Source organism: Camelus ferus, chromosome 3 (genome assembly GCF_009834535.1).
Source record: "Camelus ferus isolate YT-003-E chromosome 3, BCGSAC_Cfer_1.0, whole genome shotgun sequence".
Lineage (NCBI taxonomy): Eukaryota > Metazoa > Chordata > Mammalia > Artiodactyla > Camelidae > Camelus > Camelus ferus.
In genome coordinates, this window is record NC_045698.1 from 87,669,942 (window position 1) to 87,682,093 (window position 12,152).

The 12,152-nt window shown below is 40.8% G+C and overlaps 1 pseudogene; it reads left to right on the forward strand.

Annotated features, from left to right (window-relative positions):
- Positions 1–5,449: 5,449 nt before the first annotated feature.
- On the forward strand, positions 5,450–11,710 carry LOC102516144 (annotated as a pseudogene).
- The last annotated feature ends 442 nt before the right edge of the window (positions 11,711–12,152 follow it).

Sequence of the window (12,152 nt, forward strand, 5' to 3'; positions counted from 1 at the left end):
GGCTATTGGTCAGTTGTATGCTTTATGCATTATAATAGTTTAGAAAGGAAATAGGCTCTGAGAACATCTGAGATGAAGTGGGGGAGCAAGGAAAACTATCTCACTGAAATTAATGTCACACCAAATAGTTAAGAAATGCATCTACCTTTACCACATTCCTCTACCTTTCCCCCTCACTCCATCCTTATTATTCATCCCCTTCAAAATTCAGTGTCAGGTGAGCCAAACTGAAATAGGGTTGCAGTGGGGTTATTTGTGCTACTTTTCTGAGTCCCAACACTCTTTTTTCTGCCCTATCCCAGCAACACACACTTCCCTAAGGCTATAGACACTGGTAACTAATCAACGTGGTAATTAGAAGTGTCTGGTAGACAACTCTATGACACATCATACAATTTTAGCTGAGGTGAGCTTTCCCTATTAGTTCTGTGTATCCAAGTAGCAATTCCCTATAGTGAAAAGTTGATTCACATGATTGAACAACATAAAAATGACCAAATGCAAAAATGGTGCACCATGTGTTAGGCAGTATGGCGGTTACTCAAATAATTACACACAGAATTACCTTATGATCCAGCAGTTCTACTTCTAGGTATATGCTCAAAAGAATTTAAAGCAGGAACTTGCACAGGTATTTGTGTACCAATGTTCATAGCAGCATTATTCATAATAGCCGAAAGGTGGAAACAACTCAGAATGTCCATCAACAGATGAATAGATTGTTGAAGAAGAAACCCTACTCTTCTTAGGTTCTTCTGACTGGTTTAAAAATTAAATTTACATGAGACAGATTAACAGGAGAAAGTCAAACAAAAGTTAAATAATAGGTATACATGGGTGATACCTAGGAAAACTGAGTAACTCGCCAAAATGGCTAAAACCCTCACCTTGGATACCATCTTCAGCTAAAGACAGAGGAGAATGTTGGGAGTATTGGTTTTTGAGACTTCAAAGGGAAGGAAGGCAATTGACATGGAGATGAAAAAGCAAATGTTTGGTAAATAAATGTTTGCTGGGCCAGGCAGAGACAATGGGACACAGAGTGGACTCTGATCTCTAAGAGTTCCCCTACCACAACTTGCCATGTTCTTTGTAGATATTTCTGGGGATAGCTCTGTTCCTATAGTGGACCCCTTATCTAAATTCTTTTAGGCAGTTGGGGGAAGGTCAAAAGTTCTTCCTGAGTCTTGTAGGTCTTGATTGTTTTCAGCTTAAAATAATTCATATGGCAGAAACATTTTAGGGTAGCGAATTTTGTTCCCCTACAGATAAACAAAACGTGATATAGGAAATGGAATATTAACCACAAAATGTAATGAAGTTTTGATACATATTACAACATGAAGGAAACTTGAAAACATGCTAAGTGAATAAACTGGACACAAAAGGACAAATGTATGATTCCACTTGTGTGAGATACCTAGAATAGTCAAATTCTTGGAGAAAGAAAGAATAGTATTTACCAAAGGCTGGAGAGGACGGGAGAATGAGGAGTTACCATTTAATGGGTACAGAGTTTCAGTTTGACATGAAAAGTTCTGTAGATGGATGGTTACACGATAGGGTGAATGTACTTAATGCCACTGAGTTGTACACTCAAAAAGGATGAAAGTTGTAAATTTTATGTCATACATTTTACCACAATTTTTTTAAAAGACCATAATGGGTCTGAGCTATGCTTCATTCAGCCAAGTGTTCATATCTGATAACAGCATCAAGGAAACGATTACAAAAAAAGATACAGCTGTCCATCTAACATCAGTGTATAAAGATCTGTAAAGAAAGCATAAATAAGGTAATGTACACACACATACCCACACACACAGTTAAAAAATGATTAAAGAAGACAATTTAGGTTATACTAAACTGAACTTGAGTCACTTGCCAATTTACTGACACCAGGTTGTGGTGAAGGAAAGTGCAGTATTTATTGCAGGTGCCAAGCAAGGAGAATGGGAAGTTCATGCTTAAAAGACCCAAACTCCTTGATGGCTTTCAGGAAGGGTTTTTAAAGGCAACATTTGGGGTGAGATTAGAGGGGATACGACTTTCTTCTGATTGGTTGGTGGTAGGTAACAGGGTGGTGTTTCAGGAATCATAATCATCAACCTGGTTCCAGCCAGTTTGGGGTCTATGTGCACCCTCCCCCAGGTGAGGGTCTTAGTTCCTGCAGAATAACTCAAAGATATGAGTCGTATTATGTATATCCCTTGAGGAGGAACTAGGACTCTGTTTTATGACTAAACTGTTGTTTCTTGACTGTTTTTCCTTTGTTTCTACATTCCTTCACGTTGCTAATTAGTAACTGCTTGTGCCTGCTCTTTGGAACTCAGGAAGACCTCTGAGACTAAAGCCTTTTTCTACAAATAAGAAACAAGGGACATGAAGGAGCTTTTATAGTGGAGAAGGTCCCACAGGGTCCTGCTTGGTTTCAACCTCCCATCTTCTCAGCTTGCTTCTCCCAGTGTGGAACCATCACCTTATGATCTAGGGCAAGGGGAATTGGGGACCCAGTGTTCTCAGAAGTCTCTGCCCAAAACAGAGCTTCTAAAACATGAATTGGGGCTGAGCAGAAGGGAGTGAAAGAGTAGAAAACTAACAAGATGGCTATTGAGTTGTTCAGGCCTGTACTTTTAGCTAAACTGATGTTATGACCAACAGGCTCCCCTCCCTGTGCACTGTTGTCTTAGAATAACTTATCCTTTTTTACCATAGAGGTCTTGAGAGAAGGTCATAGACTGAACCTCAAGAAAATGAACAGACCTTTCTAAATTCCTCCATAACAACAGCAATTTCCTATCAAGATGAATCTGTAAAATGCCCTGATTGTTATCACCTTTTCTGTTCCATCTAGTTTTTCTATGAAACCTCAAGACCTCAACCCCAAGATGGATTCACAGTTACTAAGCCATTAGCCTGCTGTGACTACCCTTTGCCTGGCAAAGCAATTAAGTTGCTCTTTTGTTTGCTGCCAAACTCTCTTTGAATTCGCCTTTTGGGGTGCAGAAGCAGATTTTTTGGTAACAGGAGTCCCCTACCTTTTGGCCACACTTGTGTGGGACTCAGCCTCAGAAACAGGCAGCTAGAATCAGGATGAAATGCTGATGTCCTGCCCCTCCTAGAAAGACAGCCCTCCAGCTGAGAGCTGTAGGGAGAGGAACCCTGTGCTCTTGGCTGCACCAGTCTGGCGTAGAGTTTTCCTGGTGGTGAGCTGGGAGGGGGAAGGGGAGAGGTGGGTCCTGGTTCAAACACCTCAGCATTCACTGAACTTTAGGAGATTTTCTCAAATAAATATTTCTTTGTTTGCTGTATGCACCCAGGACCATGTCCAGAGACTTCAAATATTTGTCCCTTTATAATTATCACTGATTTTTCTGAGTAGTGAGTCTGCAGAGCTGCTCATATTTGTCATGCTGAAAGTGGAACTCTAGCCTTACACTTTGAAAAATAGTTCTAAGGAATCCTGTGGTTCTGTTGCCAAAAGGTTAGCCCCTGTCCCTGATGAGCCAAATTGAAACTCAGAGGCAGGGTCTTGGAGCTTAGAAGAAAAGAAACAGCTTTATTACTTTGCTGGGTAAAGGGGACTCAGAGCAGGCTAGTGCCTTCAAAACTGTGAACCCATCTTGGGAATGGGGTAGGGTGGTTATATAGGCATAGCTCAAACAAGAAAACAATAACAATCAACAGAATTATTTTCTCATCATAAGACTTAGAATGGCGTCATGATTCCCCCAGGCGACCAGTTCTGAAGAGGTTACTTTTACTTTTCAATCTCTTTATCTCCTAAGTGCCCAAGGCATGGTCTTGATAATTTAGGCAATTTTGTAAGGTTACAGTTCCATGACCTTCTCCCTGGAGAACAACTTAGAAACCAAGTATGATTATTACTTTTGATTACTGGAATAAAGCAGAAACAGTAAAATCAATAGCTTTATTTAACAACGAGCCTGGAGCTGTAAGTAGCAACCGGTCAATCAGGTTAGTTAACCGTTTTAAGGGCAAGCATAAAAATAAGCAATCTGTTAGCCTAAATGCAGCCATGTTATTAATTCTTCAGTTCTTTAGATCCAAGTTCTCGAGAAAACGTACACTCCAGTCAGAAGAATTAGAAGAGATGCTAGAATAAGTCTGTTTCCTCACCTGAGAAGTACTGGAACCTAAGTAAAGGTATGTGAGGAAAAAGAACAGTGAAATATTTATATAATTATGTCATTTGACTCTCCAGTTCAATCCAAACTTGAGAAATTGGTGGGAGGACCCCACAAAAGAGTTATTTTATATGTCTTATTTAAGAAAGAAAAAGCAGGTAGTTCTGAACTTGTAAAAGCTATTCAGGATAAGTCAAAGATTTTTGCTTGCTACAATCTCCTACCTTGCTGCTAAAATATGCCTGAGCCAATTAACCCACTTCTCCTCAAGGGTAAGTATTGGCAGGACTCTGTTCCTGTCAAATATTTCTCCATTATTTTCTCTTCTATGGAAGACAAAGGAAAATTTAGCTGTCAATGGGATAATTTTCAGCAAGGTCTTCTAGTTAAAATTGGAGATACTTCTTTATGTCTGTGTCACTCAGCTAGAATTTAAAATTCAAGGTGACACCTGAGGCCCAGTTTCAGAGCAATGAGGCAGGACGAAGGGGTACCTGGAGCTGCAGAAGCTCAGCTGAGTAGGGTCTTTCTACATCTCTAGGAATAAAATGGGGGAAATAATCGTGAACAGAGGAGTTGCACTGAACAACGTACAGTGCTTGGTTCTTGCTTCATGAAAACATCTGATTATACTGCTCACATCCAGTTGTGCTAATAGTGAGGTCTGACTTAGTGAGTCTTATCACCCTGTGGTATCAGTTATTCTGTCTTTCTTCTTACTTTTCTCTAATTTTGTGTGACCCCAAAGTTATTTCCCAGTGAGTGATTCTCTTTCAGATTGTTCCTCATCTAATTTCACTCTCTTAAATGTAATTGTGCTTTTGGCCTCCTCCTTTCAAAGCTCCCCCTCTCCACAATGGGTTAGTTTGAGACTGTAAATTTCCTTGCAAGAGGGCTGAAATATCATGCTGCATCTTGGCCTAGGTGGGAGATCTCTGGGATTTCCCAGGTCAAAAATGCCAATACATAATATTTTCACATACTGAGAATTCTGGTGATCATATTTGACTGTTACTAATTAGCTTTCAGGCAGGCTGAGGGACCACCCAGAGCAGGTGAATAGGTGTCCCCCACATAGGGGAGTCCGGCAGAGAAGATGAGCAGCAGCTGGAAGGCAGCCAGTGCTTTACTCCCCAAGCTGTGTGCATCTAAGTGCATACTGGGGCTGTGGCAGTACAAAATTATTCACTGAAACTCCTCTGGCTTTTACATGATTTACCAAAAGAAGCCTGGCCCTCAGGAAACATCTTTTTCTTCTTTTAAGAATGTGGCCAAAAGACGCTGAAACGCTGGCAGCCAAAATGAAGTTCAATCCCTTTGTGGCTTCTGATGAAAGCAAGAACCAGAAGAAGCATGTCAATGCACCTTCCCACATTCACAGGAAGATTATGTCTTCCTCTCTTTTTTTCAAAGAGCTGAGACAGAAGCACAGTGTTCGATCCATGCCTATCTGAAAGGATGATGAGTTCAGGTTGGGCGAGGGCACCAAAAGGGCAGTGAGTTGGCAGTGCAGTCCAGGCTGATGGGAAGAAGTATGTCATCTACACTGAACAAGGCAGCGGGAGAAGGCACAGCCGTGCACGCGGGCGTTCGCCCCAGCAAGGTGGTTATCACGACTAAAACTGTACAAAGACCCCCAAAAGATCCTTGAACGTAAAGCCAGATCTCACCAAGTGGAAAAGAAAAAGGACAGAAATAAGGAAGGAACAATTGACAAGATGCAAGAAGAAAGTAATCTTATATACAACTTTCATTCAAAACTCTTAAAATGAAAAAAAGGAGAATGTGGCAAATTGTGTGTGATAGCACACTGGATGAAAAGTCAGGATGTATAACCAGTTGTGTGGATAAAAAAGAATGCATATGGCCAGAAAACAATGCTGGAAGCCAGTGCGTCAAAATGTTTACAGAATTATTTTTGGATGGCAGAGTTAAGAAATTATTCTTATTTCTTATATCTTCTTAAATTCTCTACAGCGGACATGTCTTTGATCCTGGTTCCCCATTTGTGGAATGCTCTCCTCTCTGTTCTGCTGTCAGAGTTCCAAATCCAACACAGATGTCAACTCTCCTGTGAAACCTATTTCATATTCCATTTTCTCCTTTACCTGCTCTCTCCACCTTAACCTTTTTCAAGTTGGTTCTCTGCCTAAGACTTCTACTTCTTGACCAGAAGAGGTCTCTGTTGTGTTGCTTAAAAAAAAAAAAAAAACAAACTTTTTTTTTTTTTTTAATGTTTTGTAGGTTTGCACTTTTTAAATAAGGGAAATCTTTGTCTTTACCTGTTAGAGATATTGTGGTATTATAGACATCAGAAGTAACAAAGCGTCAGTGCCTCTGTAATTGCTGAATTTTCAAATAGCATATTCTGTCTACAAAGGGGAGCTTAAACCCTTTGGGTATCCTCATCAGTAACTTGCACTTTACTGAGCCACAGAGGAACTTCATCTGATATGTAAAAATTTGAAAATTGAAAAGAAGAAAACAAAGGAGTACACGTTTAAAATAGGAAAACATCTTTTCTAGGGGCAAATTAAAAACCATCAGTAAAGCGCTTCAGAGAGCATGAACTTTAGATTTAGGTGGACCTGAGTTCGTAGATGAGTCTTGCCCACCACAAAGAAGGTAATTTAGGCTCTCTGGATCTTTGCACCAAGAAAGTTCTTTGAGATGCTCTTCTTAACAAAACAATACAAAAAAGTGATTTACACCTAGTTTCTCCCATCAGTAAGATGAAGAATTGGCAGAGGCTTTGAAATCACAGGGTTTTTTTTCCTGAAGATCATCAGAAAGAGAAAAATATACTGTCTTCTGTTCAGTATAACTCCACAAAGGAATCACTGGGACTTTTTGTTCTCGCTTGCTCGCTCGCTCTCTCTCTCTTATGCATATGCACACACACACCTATACCCAAAAAAACCACATGTATGTTTTCTTGTGTACCCTCTCAGCTATAGGGATATACAATTTATTTGGTTTTTGTCAGTTTTTACATGCAGCCTTTTTTCTTTTGGTGTATAGATCTATGAAATTTTATCACAAGTGTAGTTTCAACTAACCATCACGAACATCAGCAAGCAGAACTTCTCTGTTACCACAGAGAAACTCTCTCCTATTACTCCTTAATAGGCACACCTTTCCTTTGGATCTACTACTACTGATCTGTTTCCCATTACCTTAATTTTGTCACTTCATGGATGTAATTTAAGTAGAATCATACAGTATGCACCCCTTTGAGACTGGCTTTTTTCACCAAGAGTAATGCCCTTGAGATCCATCCAATTTGTTGTTTGTATCAATAGTTCCTTTTTATTGCTGTAGAGTATTTCACTGTATGGATGTACCACAATTTGTTTACTCATTCACCCATTGAAGGTATTTGGCTTGTGTGTTAGAGGTCCCCAAGACCTGTCTCCAGGTTCAATAATTCACTAGGAGGATTTGCAAGACTCAGCATATAGTCATACTCATGGCCATGATTTATTACAACAAATGGATGCAGAGCAAAGTCAGCAAAAGTAAAAGGCACATGGGATGAAATCCAAGGGAAAACGGGCACTGATTTCCAGGAGTCCTCTTTCAGAGGAGTTATACAGGACATGCTTAATTCCCCCAGCAATGAGCTGTGACAACTTTGTCCTTCCTTTGATCAGGAAAATAAACTTGCTCATCCTTTGGTCTTTCTGGGGAGCTAAGAGAATTTTTTGCAAGTACAGCAAGGTTTATCATCATCCTGGTATTGGAAGTTCAAGATCATGTTGCATTTATATGAATACTAGGGAATTAGTTCTCTGTTGTTGCTACCTTTCAGAGGAGAGAGGAGCTTTAGGGAGTCAAGGAAATCAGGGTGGATTCCAGGAGGATGCAGGATTTGAGCAATGGGTAAGATGTGAGCTAATAAGAACTAGAGAGGACTTCCTACACATGGGAAAAACATAATGGAGGCAATGAGGAAGGGGAAATCTGCTCTCTTTACGGAATGGTGAGAATATCCGTGGCAGGGAGAAGTTTTCTGGTGGGAATAAAAGAAGGTAATCTTAGGAAAGGGAATCTAGTTCACTGAGGTCTTTAAATCCCCAAATCAGTGATTGAGGTAGATTACTATAGAAAGTTATGTTAATGATCATGACAGTTTGAGAAAAATTAATTATCTGGCAATAGCTGAAAGGATAAATTGGAGATTAAGAGATAAATAAACTTATTTGAAAATAAATCCAGGTGAGGAGCCCCAATTAGGATCAATGCTATGGGAAACGGGGCTCCCTCGAGACAGTGTTTATTGGGGTGAATGAAGTGCACAAGCAGGGCTTGAGCACACAGAGATGCGGTCAACCTGCAGGGGGAAGGAGGTGAGTTGCACTTGGTAGTTACCTTTACAAACGAGGTCAGTAAGGCACTATGAGAACCATTTTAAACCTCCAAGAAATGTTATAAAACACTTTCTACTTGAAAGACATGATAATGCAGTGGGGGAAGAAATCAATGTGTGGTGTAGGAAGTAGCAAGAGGTGCAGTGTTTTTTATGGTGAAGTATTTTAAGAAAGCCACTTAGTGTGACTAATCTGCTTTCTCTTTCAAAGATGGTTCATTTTAGTGTAGCCTACTTATGAAGGAATAAATAAAGCACCCAAAGTCAAGACTGGACCTCCTTGTTACTTTATACAAATTCTTGAGAGCATGATATCCAAGATCTGATGACATTTATATCTAAGATATGATACATCTGGAATGAGCTGTGAGTTGATGTGTGGGTGTGTATTTTTAATGAAAGCAGGAATAACATTTCGAATCATGTCACTAACTCAGATTCCTCGTGCACAACCAAATATCATCGTTAACATGCTTTGAAGGTGTAAAGTGCCTTGAGGAAGCGGCAGTCAGAGTCAAAGCCAGCTCCTGTCTGTTTGGTACTGCTCCTTCAGATTCACAAGCTCAGTCTCTGACTTCCTTGCCTCCTTCACCTCATCCCACTGGCTCTGGCCTTCTTTCTGCACTTCAAACATGCTGAGTTAGTCCCCATCTCAGAACTACCTGGAATGTTCTTGCCAAGATTTTCCCAGAGATACTTCCTCATCATTCAGTTTTTCAACTGTATCATCTCCTCAAGGAGATACAGCAGATGCTGCTGGGTGCCCTGCCCATGTGCCCTTCAGAGGCTGTGCATTCATCCCCTGCATGCTGTGAGTGTTGGCTGCTCATGACTCAGGCCTTTGTCCTTTTATAGGGAATTGCCCTTGGCTGGCAGGAGCCTCCTCACCTGGCAGTAGTCCTAAAGGTAAGCTATGTCCTCTACCTAGGGGAGGGCCGTGGACAAAGACTAAGTGATGAAAGGATGTAGTGGTCTCCTCACCTCTGGGTGGAACAAACTTCTGTGGTGCAATTCGAGATTTCAGGGCTTCCCATGGAATCAGGCTGAGACTAGACTTCTCCTAAAGTTCTGTCTCAGCGAACTTCATCCCCTGCTGTTTCAGTTCCCAGTAGGTTTCTCCTTAAGATCATTTAAGCAGGAATTCCCACCTCCGGCTCTGCTCACAGGGAACATAATCTAAGACAACTGGTGACAGAAATGGTCCCAGGAAACCTACTAGATCCAGATTTGGCATTGGATAACTCCTCCACTAGATGGCAATGAGAACCTCATCATTGGTGGTGCACAAACTATTATTAATCCTTGACTTGCACTTGGGGTGGTGCCATTGCTAAAATTTTAACCTGCAGCAAACTGAGACAAAACATGGGTGGAAAAGGCTGCATGAAATTGAGCAATAATGCTGGCAATTAACATGCAGGAGGAAAACAGGGGAAGGCTTAGTTCACAGGAAGGCTTATATGATTTTTGCCACTTCTTGGGAGTCTATAGTTGTTTCAAAATAAAAAGTTAAAAATGCAAACAAATAAGCAGCAATACTATGAAAACAATATTGTATCCTAGGGGGAATGGCAGACATTGGTGCCCTCCTCAAGGACTTAAGGGATGGAGAGACAGTCGTTCCCACGTAGCCCCACTTCATTCAACAGCTTGACCTCTTCAAAAACCAAACGAATTGTGGCACAAGACAGGGACTACCTGAAACTCAGTCAAATAGTAGCCCCAACTAAAGATGCTTGATTGAAGGTGAGCTCTTTATCAGAACAGATTAACATACTTTGATCTGTGCTGTACAGCCATAACCAGCATATTTATTCTTTTCTACTCCCATCAGAAAGGTGAATCATAAGCTATGTGCATTCATAAGGAAGGAACAATACTATACATTCACAACTTTACCTCAAGGTTTCTTTGACTCTTCTACTGTCTGTCATAATGTAGTCCACAGGGCCGTGGATCATGTAGCCATTCCAGAGAATTGCACATTGGTCCACGATATCCATGCCATCATGTTCAGTGAACCTGATAAGAAGGAAATGGTAAGGACGCTGGGATGCTGGTAAGACACATGCACTTAAGAAGGTGGGAGATGAATCCTAAAAAAAAGAAGAAGCCCGCCACATTGGTGATGTTTTTAAGAGCACAATGTTCTGGTGCATAGCAGGACTTCTCCTTTCTGGTAAAGGGCAAGTTACTGCACCTTGTGCCTCCTACCACTAAGAAAAAAGTACAAAGCATGGTGGGCATTTGGGAGACAGTATTAATCACATCTAGGGAACACTGCTCTGACCTGTATTGCATTAAAATCAAATCTCTTTAAGGAATGTAGAGCAGTGCTCTTTATAGGTCAGGAGAAGTGGGAGCACAGATCTTTAGTGCATTAAATATTGCACTAAACTTAACTTATAGTAAACCCTTTAATCACAGAGTATATTTTATTATTGGACTTCAATATTTGGAGATGAGTCAAAGACACTAGATTTTTTGCTTTTGGCTCTAGATATGGTCCAGTTACCTCAAATAGCTCAAATACTCCATTCATTTGAGGCAGTAATTGGGGATGATTTGTTTCAGAGGAAGGGGAAATGGGGCCAAATGGGCCCAGTGGGAAATGGCTGTGTTTGGCAAGGCAAGAAACACTCCAGGGCACTTGGCCATGGCTATGTCAGTGACACATGGCCCGGGCTGAGACTGAATCCGACAGTAAGCTATAGGCTGATTGAAACTTTGTTTCCTTCACAAATAGGCATGGCTTAGTTTCAATAAAACTTTGTTTACTGGCTTCAGTAATTATTTTTTTAAAAAAATTAACAAACCTAAAGAAAGTCATTTAGAGGGCACAAAATTATCAAAGAAAAATTTCTGCTGGCTACTACAGATAATTCTATTTCCCTGGTAAACATTCTATGTCTGACATTCTGTGTCTGAATCATATAGGGGGTTTTTTTTCTTTCTTTCTTTTTTTTACTGTGAAGGGTATTTAACTAATCTCCTGGTGTTTGTGTAAGAAAGCTAGGACAAGTGTAGATAAGGAAGGCATTGGAAAGTATCTGGCACTTTCTCCGACCTTTTCCTGGGCTGCCTTTAGTCTTACCCATTGTAGAATATGCATATTTTCATTAGGCTGATTTTCTCACAGGTGAGGATGATAAGCGGTTCTCAGAGGTTGGAGGAGCTGCTGGATTCAATCTAAGCTGTTGGGTTGTCTTTCTGAATAGCCATGCAAACTTCTGTCAAGTTCTAGGGAGCTGCAGCTCGAGCAATGACATCTGGTAAGTCACTTTAAGGGACAGAAAAGGCAGATGATTTCCTCAGCCTCTTTACCAAGCGTTTGGCTCTGGTCAGCTCCCCACAAACCTGGCTCCCAGTGTTGGACTATTGATTCCTTGCACTCCTATTATTGCATAAGGGGAATGGTTATTTCCTTAAGCACCGAGAGCTAAGGCATTGCTGGATTTCTCTGCTGAGGATCTGTGGAAAAACTCATGTCTCCTTACATACAAAGGTATCAGACCAACAGAGGACATGTGGAAGGATCCAAGACCTGGTCCCATAAGATGTCTAGGATAGACATCACCCAGGATTTAAGGATCACCCAGACTTAAAATCTCAACACCATCTGCCCCTACATCCCA